We start from the raw sequence: 10,399 nt of genomic DNA on the forward strand, positions 1-10,399 counted from the left end.
CATGTGTGCCCTGCTGTTGTGTTTCCTCATGCTATATTGGTGCCCTGAAGTTGGTGATAAAGCTATTTGTTTGTAATTGAGGTAAATGCATCGTAGGCCCTTTGTCTTGGGATGCCACTTAGGTCCACAAACTCTCAAATCATACTTCTGGCACCCTAATGTTGTTTAAGTATGCCATTTAGGTCCATAACTCATCGGAACAACGTTTTGGCCGACGTGGCATGGACAGCGTGCCGCTGACTGTGTCCAAGCACACGTCTGCCGCGCGTGAGCCTGGTTTGGGGCGTGAGCCTGGTTTTCTACTGGCCGGAACAGGGTGGCTGGTACAGCGGCGGCCATTGCCGGAGGCGAAACCTCGCCGGCGAACACAGAGAAGGGCCTACAGGCCATGATTCGTCTCGGTAAAATCACGGGAGGAGGAGGCCATGCACTGCTTCTTGCTTCCCGGCAGCAGAGGCGGGGGCGCCAGCCACTTGTTCGGCGGAAGCATCGGTAGAGGCGGGGGCGGGTGGTGGTGGTGGTGGTGGTGGTGATGTCGCTGCTTCTTCGGCGGGAGGGGGGAAGCGGTGGCGGGTACAATTGCTTCTTCGGCGGGAGCAGCAGAGGCGGTGGCGGGTACTGCAGCTGCTTCTTCGGCGGAAGCAGAGGCGGCGGCGGCAGCTACTTCGCCCGCTGTGGTGGTGGCTTCGCTGGTGGCGGCAGCTACTTCTCCCGCTGCGGTGGCGGGGGGAGGGGGGACGGGGCGGCCTCCTCAGTGGTGTCGAAGGTGCCGAGCCAGACGCGGCGCCGGAGCAGCGGGTCGCAAATCTCCACGGCCCACCAGCCCCACAGGCGCTGCCGCACGCCCGTGAACCTCGCGCCGTCCCCCTCCCCGTCCTCGTTGTCCTCCTCCTCCGCGCCGCCGCACCCGGCGGACTAGAGCACACGCGGCTGCGCTTCACGCTCACCGCCTCCGCCGAGCCCGGATGCGCCGCGCTGCGCTCCTCTCCCGCCTCTTCTTCCTCCTCGCCCTCGCTGGAAGACGAGTTTGTGGCGTCCTCGTCATGCACGATGATCCGCACCACCCGACACCCGGTGGCTTCGAAGATGGCGTACGGCTCGGCGAGCGGACGGCAATTCCGGCGAGGTCGGTGAGAGGCCAAAAGGCCACGGATCGACGCCAAGATGTATCTGAGAGGCTAAGGCGTGTCCTTGAGAGGCCAACGGAGGGATTGGTGAGGCGAGTGGTGGTCTACAGGGGGAGTTCGAGAGCTCGGAGGTGTGCTCGTCAATTGTGGCGGCGCTGCAGGGCGAGAGAGAGTCAGAGCGGGCCGGGTGGATGCGGAGTGAGCGAGTTAGGCCTCTAGTCCACTGAGTTAAGCAGAGGAGGGAGCGGAGAAATCGGGTCGCGAGCCTAGCCACATGCCGACAATGGTGGCCTTGACTCGGCGCGCGGGAGAGCAGGGAAAGGGAGCGGCTGCGGCTTGGCGAGGGTGAAGCGTGGGGAGTCAGCAAGGCGCGGCGGGGGTCCTTGCGACTCGGTCTGCGCGTGGGGCTCGGTCGCGCAGGTGCTCGGTCGCACGGCTGCCCACCCATGGCGGGCGGAGACCGGAGGTGGGAGACGGGTCCGACAGGGCGGGCCCATTTGGGTGGCCTCTCTGCTTATTTGCACGCTCCAAACCAGGCTCACGCACGGCTCACGTGCGCTTGGACACAGTCAGCGCTACGCTGTCCACGCCACGTCGACCAAAACGTTGTTCCGATGAGTTATGGACCTAAGTGGAATACTTAAACAATATTAGGGTGCCAGAAGTACGATTTGAGAGTACGTGGACCTAAGTGGCACCCTAAGATAAGTTCAAGGACCTACGATGCATTTACCTTTTTGTAATTCTTTGATGCTTCTAAGTCCTACATCCGTGTATGCCATGCAAGCGCAGAAAATAAAGGCAAAACCAAATTTTGTTATTTGATTGTTCCTGCATTGACTGTCAGCTAGTATTAATAGTGTCATCAGTCCTGTTGTCTGAAGTATCACTGTAGCACTAGTGGTGGTTTAGTACTAACGGGTTGTATTAACATCTGGGATTGCATGCAGAAGCCTAGACGCAGCAACCGAAGTGTCCCCAAATATGCCCCTTAGTGCAATACACATTGAGATACGCTTCCATGCATTTCGACTGGCTGAAAACAGACATAATACTCAACATGCGTGCCTCGCCAATCTATTCTGTTCTCTAAAAATTTATTACCTAACTCCAGCTGTTTTGTGTGTGTGCTAATGTCGCTGGGAAGACTTTGTCGTAGATTTTTGCCTGGACTCTGTGAGTTGGCTGTACATGGCTAAGGACACAACATCAGTGTTTAGAAACCATTGATCTTGCTACCTCATCCTTATTTCACCACTCTATCCCAAGCCACCTAGTTCTTCTGGACGTATGAGCAAAGAACAGTTATTCCCGCTTTTTCAGCAAACAACTACAGTCATATTTGTAACAATAATGTTTTTAATCTCCTTTGTTTCCTTTTTCGTTTCTTGATTCTCTTGAGCTCTTTTTAATAAAACCATCGGTAGGGGGCAGCACCTCCTGTTTCATAAACAAAACAAAACAATATGTTATGTATCGGTCCATTCAATGACAAAGTCAGCTTATTGTTTTTTTTTTCTTTGTTACATGCTTCCATGTTTTTCCTTATACAGACAACTAGCTTTAATTTATTTAGAATGAATTAAATGACTAGTTTCACATGGTAATAAAATGACATTTTCTTTTGGTATAAAAAGATCTGGAACACAGGTGCCTAGTGGTAGTTAAGGAAATAGCTCATAGCAGGCTCCATGCATGTATGTCTGCCTGTAGTTAAGAAAAGGAAATTGGAACTAGCAGGAACTCTTGGTTGCAGGACAAATATCAGATGTTGACATCATGATAATATACTTTGGTCAGGTGCCAGTAAAACAATGTTCAAGCAAAATATAAATTAGTTCAAATGTAATCAGAAATATATAATTAAATAGAAAAGTGTAACAAAAAACAAATAATCATATGTCAATATGAACACGTATGGTTGGTTGTATCCTCTTCTTATTACTGGATCAATGGAAGTTGGTATATGTCGATCCTTCTCCTTATCTCATCACAAATATAATTTAGTAAAATTTAGGAAGCAGATTATTATCAAGAGAAATTAGCTCTCCTTGGTTAAGCATTTTTCAATTGTCTTTGCTTGCTTAATGAAAATCACACAAGTTGAGGCCCTGGTCATATTAACTTGATGCAACATCCCAGCAAGTTGGTGTAGCACCTGGTTTTAAGAACAAAACCAGATACACAGCATATGTGAGCCCAGGAAGTTAAATCTCACATATAGCTATAAGTAAGGGTAATATCAATAGACAATACTCAATATATAATGTACTTAATATAAAAAATATAACCTTAGATAGCAAACAGCGGAAAGACAACTCTGATCTTCGGGAGAAGACTTCCATTCCATAGGGACAACTAACTAGTTGATCACAAGCCTAATTCCTCCAAACTCTAGCAATCTGATACCCATCCGGGATTTTTATCCAAATAATTAAAAAATAAAGCAAGCGTAAGTACATGTTGTACTCAACAAATATAACATGGGGTTTATGAGGCTCAAAAAGGCTGATATTGGTTTAACTACGATTAGCTTTTAATGAGTCATCTTTTAGCAATTGGGTGGCAACAAGTTTATTCACAGGCCCACATAAACACATGATCAAGTAAACATGAATTATGAATAGCACAAACAGTAATCATTAGTGGGCATCTTTATCATCAGTATTCATCATCTATTCCGTAAATGTTCCAAGGCCGCTCATGACCGTGAGCACGACTGATATACCAGTTTTACACTCTACAGAGGTTGTACACTTTCACTGTGAGTCATAATACCCATAGGTCCGGGTTAATTACTCCCAAAACACTTCCAAGGTGAGCTGGCAGGGTTCATTATGAAGCCTTTCAAAGGTTCGTCTAACAAGTTAGGTCCATTAGATTCACTCGGCAAACAGATGTAGAGCCCCCCTTCCCGATGGCACATTGACGCGCAACCTATACACATGGGGATAGAGGCCACACTATACCCGATTCGGCAAGCCATTCTTACGTCAATAAAGGTAACCTCTAACAAGATAGAAAAGGTCCTCATACTGAGCTAAAGCAAGAGCCATGTAGCCCTCCCAACTGTACTATAAATCCTGGGTGATCACTTACAGATAAGTCCTTAGGTTGAGGATTCTAGAGCACCATAAAATAACCCAATGCTCTAGCCCCCTTGTTCCATGTTACTAAAAAGCATCTTTTAGTGTTTATTGCATATTCCATTAGTCATGTTACAAGATCATGGTTGTAGTTGAGGACTAGCATCATACTACCCAATGCAATACCCCATAGGAATCAAGGTACAAGATATCAAATATCTAGGATATCCTTATTGGCAACAAAGTAGACACATGCAATATGAATTAAGTGATTAAAGGTGAATAGGAAACAAGGATGTTCCCATGCTATACTTGCCTTAAATTCAGATCCTTCCTCTAGTCCAAACCTTCAGTGGAACTCCTTCTTGATCAACACGTAAAGCTCACCGACTGGACATGATCGTAGAACACCACACAAGCATCCATGCAATCATACACGAAGCAAACAATAGAACTAAATTAAAACAGTACACCAAACATATGAAACAGCAAGTAAAAAGATTTTAAAGATGTTCTACATATTATTACGAACACACATACGCGAAAAATACGCTAATCGGAGCTACGGTAAAAAAGATACATCTACCAATAGATTTGCTTCGAAAAGAAACTATAGACTTTATTTATTTTAGCTATATAAAACATGTATAAGATACTTCAGAGAAATATCTTAATTGAGTTAAGTCAAATTATACTTGATTTAGAAAAACAAGGTAAAACTAATCATATGATTGACCAAGGTGAAATGCCTAAGTTACTTTTAATTAGAAAAAAAATCCAATTGCAATATCATTATCCAAGTTAGGCGTTAAACCTTAAAATTCCGGAGCTCTTGACATGGAAAACACTGATACTTATGCGTAGACTATGTCATTACGAATCTAACGCAACTTGAACGGGTCAAATCGGAGCTAAAACGGAGAAACTATGCATAAAATAAGATCAATGGTATTTTTGTAAATATTTGGAAATCAATTTCATATTTAAATTAAAAGAAAACTGAAATAAAAGATTAACTGAATCGGGCCTCATTTTAATAAAAACTAAGGGGCTAAAACAGAACATCTAAGGGCATATGTTGAAATACTTTCAACAGAGGGTGGACCGCGGGTTGTTATCAAGGAAACTCAGGGGCTTTTCCCAAAAGTGCTGGCGCCGGTGGGGTTGACTGGGTCATTGTCCACGTGGGCACCACGTGGCAATGCGGGAGTGGACCGGGGTGGTGAGCCGGCCGTGGTCCGGTTGACGTGGGACAGTGGACCAAGTCCACCAGTGTGCCGTGGACCGAAGGGGTATGAATTAACGTGATCTAATCTTGACCATTGATCAGAATAGGGACGCTGCAGAGGTTTGGGCAAGATTGCCGCCCGGAGCAGAGAGACTGGCGCGGTGACCACCATCGCCGGCGGCGACGTACCTCACCAGCGAAATAGGAAAACAGCCTTAGAGGCCACGATTGCGCGAAGCAAGAGCACGGGGAGAATGAGGGGAGCGAGGCGAACTCGATCTATGGCTTTGGGAGAGTTGAGATGGCATAGGGGCGGTGCGGGGCTTGCTCAAGTGGCTCGGTCCTTCCGGCGAAGCAACAACGGCGGCGTGAAGGTAGCAGAGAGCGAGAGAGAGCGCACGGATGGCACCTGAGGCCTTCTTACCTAGACTCGAAGCTCTACTGACGGTCTTTGACAACGACGTGGCAGCGGATGGTGTACGCGGCTACGGCGACGTCGGTGAGATCCAAATGCGGCGGTGGCTGGCGCTAGGCAAAGCTAGGGTTAGGATTAGGGCGACACGATAGCAGGGCCGGCTTATATAGGAAGCTTGGTGTGGGGATTAAGCTAAATCGTGGGAAAAATCAGAGCTCGGGGTGGGATTCCATCCGGGTAGAGTCCGCTCTGTACACGGCTGGAGGAAGGAGGTGGGACTGACGTGCGGGCCCGGTTCGTCGGTGAGAGAAGAGGCGGGCTCGGGCTATCAGTCGGACAGAGAGGGAAAGGAAGCGGGCTTGCCAGCGCGGGGAGAGAAGAGAAGGGAGTGGGCCGAGCAGAAATGGGAGGGAAGCGAGGCTAGCTTGGATGGGCTGAGAGAAAGAGAGAGCAGCTGGGCCGGAGAGAGGGAGAGGAGAGAGTTTTCTTTTTCCCTTTTCTATTATCTTTTCCTATGTCAAAACCCAATTCAAATATGAACCAATTCGATTTCAAATATAGTTTCAAATATACTTTTCAAAATGAGAACTTTTGGGAGGTTTCCAAAACTGAACTTTTGTAAACTTTTGAAAAATCTTTTAGTTTCCAATTCTCTTTTATTTTTCTTTTATTTCAAAGCCATTTTCAAACTCTTTTCAACAGCAATTTGAATTCATTTTGAATTTTGGATTCAACCACTCATTGCAATAAATTATTATTTCCCTATGTTGCTACTCCTTATGATGAATTTTAATTTAATGAAAATTTATTATTTCCCTATGTTTTCATGAGCACAAAAATTCAAAATTACCTCAATTTACATCTATTTCAAAAGGAGCAAATTTTAGGGTGTTACATTTGGTGAATTATTACAGAATCTTTATGACTAGACTAATTTTGCTGTGACACAACAACGTTCTCAACTAGCAACTCTTTAATTACAAAATGGGTCAACTTGAGGAAAATAAGTTTTACAGAGAGAGTTTGCCTCACCAAAGAGAGAGGGGGGGGGGGGGGGGGGGGGGAGAGAGAGAGACAGAGATCTGGCACATAAAACCTATGTTCCTTTCATAGTTTCTCGGGCCTTGAAATTCATGCTCTTTGTTTTACATACTCTGCCTACCAGAGCAACAAATAGCTCCTTGTTGTGATAATAATGGATGTCGTGGCATGAAAGCTGACAAAGGGCAGCCACCAAAGATGTAGAGGACACTGGTAGAGAAAAGATTTTTAGGGGCGGTTAAAATCGGTTTTCAGAGGCGGTTTAAAAAACCGCTACAATGCCACCGATTATAAAAATAAGTGATTTTCAGAGGCGGTTCCCTTAAGATAACTGCCCCTAAAAATCAATTTTCAGAGGCGGTTCAACCGTCCCTAAAAATAATAAAAATCATTTCGAGTCCAATAAAAATAAGAAAAAATATTTATTGTGTCTAGAGGCCAAGAGGGCCAACCAGCCACTAATTTTCGCCACCATCCAATATAGTGTAGGAGTTAGGATTCGAACTCGTAACCTAAATGATGTACAATGCTATCTATTCGTACTAATATGTTGGATCTTGTAATCAATATTTGGATTATAAAACGACCTTAAATGGGAAAGTTTTCAACTACAAAGTTTTAGATCTCTTCGAGCACTATAAATTTCATATAGGATATTTCTCCATCCTAGGACATTTGTGAAATTTAAAAATTTGAAATGAAAAATCTGAGACTTAATTTATAAATTTGGAAACCTAAATGATGTCAAACAAAAATTTTATCAACTACAAAATTTTAAATCTCATTGAGCTCTACAATTTTGATATAATTTTTGTCTTCATCCAACTTCATTTAAAAAAGATGTGAATTTATTTGTGCTGCAGCAATTTTTAAGGATAGTTGACTTAGTCAACCGCCTCTGAAAATCGATTTTCAAAGACGGTTGTGTTAAGAGAACCGCCTATGAAATTCACTCATTTTCAGAGACGGTTGACATAAGCAACTGTCCTTGAAAATAGCATTTTTAGAGACGGTTCTCTTAACGGAACCGTCCCTAAAACTGGACACTTTTTAAAGGCGGATTTCTTAATGGAACCGACCCTGAAAATAAATTTTCAGCGACGGTCATGGAGCTACAGTGCTCCCTGGCGGCGTTAGAAGCAGCGTACTAGTTTAATCGCCTTTAATAGAAAAGGGAGGCGTTTCTAAAAATCTTTTCTGTAATAGTGGGAACAACATTCTCATGCAACTAGCTCGAAGATCTCAGTTCTGCACGTCATGCAGAAGCAGCTGGTCTTGAGGTCATCATATAATGTCTATGCGTGCCCTCCTTCACCATATTCTCAGTACTATTGTGCTAAACTTTATCACGTCAGAGATGACATACAAGTCCTCATGGAATCGAGCCAACAACCATGTGTACTATTATGCTAAACTGATTGAATTCGGAAGACAGAAATGATTGTTACGAATGGTTTACCCATGCTTATGGGAAAGAAAGGTGATTAACGTCATTAGTGCTAAGCTCCCTCTTCTACGTTCTGGATAGGCGTCCCTAAGAACAGGCCTTTGAAACATGGGTGCCATTAATTTGCCGTTTTTAATGAAGAGCAGGCCGCCCATGTGGTGGTTTGTCCTTCCAATTGTGCTTTCAAAGAAAACCCAGAGGTTTAATTGATAGCAAAGAAATGTTCACTTTACATGTGTACTCATGTGGCCATGCGTGGGTGGACAGGGAGGTTTGCTGTAACTGAACTAAAGCATGCGACATATATATATAGGCTGCAGAAATCCCTATTTGATTGGAAATTTTGGCTACAAAAGGGTGAACTGCTGAAAGAGGGAGTATGTGTGGGGCGTGCTGCATTCATCTGGAAAAAAACACACACATGGCAACAAAAAAAAAAACTCCAGTTGGAAATGGAAGGCACGAGGAATCCTGATGCGCCCTGGAGCATTCATGCACCAGCTACACAAGACCTGGAGGTGCTGGGCCGTTACTGTCAGTCGGTGTGCTAGTGGCTAGGCTGTTTGGGATTCGGATAGGAGATGGGAGGAAGAGGAAGAATGAGCAAGAGAGAGGAACACGCAAGTGGCAGATATCAGTGTTATCAGCGTACAGAGTTGTTATGTTTTCTCTTGTCTTCCCATCCAAGAAGATCTCTGGCCTTTATACTCCCTTCCTAGCCAGTGATCTGTCTCAACAGCACAGCTGTTCTAATGCCTAGAGATCAGATCCATTGGGCCAAACACCCGCGCATTGGGTTGCTTGCTACACCTGCTCTTCCTGGGTTTTGTTGTGGTCGGACAGGCTCTACAGTGGCCTGTGTCCCGGTGTCTGTAACACCCCCTCCTTCTTTAAGACCTGCTTCCCCAAGCAGGTGCTTGAGGAAAGTGTTGCTTGAAGAACTCCAAATCCTCCCTGTTAGCGAGAGAGCATGGCCAGCCGGACTATTGGATTGTAAAGTAATATGTTGCTCCCTCGTCTGTACGCGCGGCAGGGGCAGACGCCGAAAGGGCTTCCCCAGCTGCTGCACTGTAGCCACGGCAGGAGCAGGCGCCGAAAGGCTTCTCTGCCGCACTATAGCCACAGCTGGGGCGGGCGCCAAAGTTAGCCTGCTGTCACATATAGTCACTGTAGCAGCATGACAGTCTGATATGTCTGTATAATAGGATTAGATGAGTAGAGTTGTATATATAGCTTTTCACTGCAACTCAGTAAAGTTTAGCGAGTTCAGTTTTGCCATCTCCTCTGCAGAGCTCCGGCCAACGCTGGTGCTTGTGCTGTATGTGTGCGCTCTGTTCTCTCTTCCTTCTTCTACCTTTAGCCGTAGTGTGTGTGGTCGGTAACTTCGGTGAGCGGTCGGCTCACCCGTGCCGGAGATCCCATGGATCACCTGACGAAGAAATGCGGCGCTGCAACACCCTTTCAGAAATCTGGTACCCATCCAGCGACGAAGGCAGCTCGGCAACATCATCGTCTACAGGAACAGATTGTTTCAATTCTGAAACAAGGACGACGGGATATCTCTGGGAAGAATCAGGAATCAGTAATTTGTAAGCCACAGCTCCAATGCGAGATGTAACCTGGAATGGGTCGAAGAACTTATTGGCGAGCTTTTGATTGGCACAGGGGGCCAGCGAATTCTGCATGTAGGGTTGTAACTTGAAATAGACGTAGTAGACTATTCTCCATTGGGCTTTTGTTTGTAACTATATCTTTCATCCATAAATTAAAAGTTTAAAAATGAAATGTCTAGTATCGATCACAGAGGTGTTGTTGAAACCATGCCAGTATTTGGAGGCACAGTGATCTAATTATTATATATAAGTTTCAACGGTTTGCTCTTTGATGATGGAAATGAGGACACTGTTAGAAACCGCCCAGCGGTGAACACCGACGGCGAGGACACCAAGCCGGAGAAGATGAACAGTGGAAACATAACGTGAGAACACTTGATCACAAGAATTTGGTGCTGCCAAATAACCGCAGCTTTTCTGATCTTCTATTCTCCAATTTATT

The 10,399-nt window shown here is 45.4% G+C and overlaps 1 pseudogene; it reads right to left on the bottom strand.

Moving 5' to 3' along the window:
* Nucleotides 1-379: 379 nt before the first annotated feature.
* Nucleotides 380-10,029, bottom strand: LOC136507546 (uncharacterized; annotated as a pseudogene).
* Nucleotides 10,030-10,399: the final 370 nt, after the last annotated feature.

The sequence above is a fragment of the Miscanthus floridulus genome, chromosome 15 (assembly GCF_019320115.1).
Source record: "Miscanthus floridulus cultivar M001 chromosome 15, ASM1932011v1, whole genome shotgun sequence".
In the NCBI taxonomy this organism is placed as follows: domain Eukaryota; kingdom Viridiplantae; phylum Streptophyta; class Magnoliopsida; order Poales; family Poaceae; genus Miscanthus; species Miscanthus floridulus.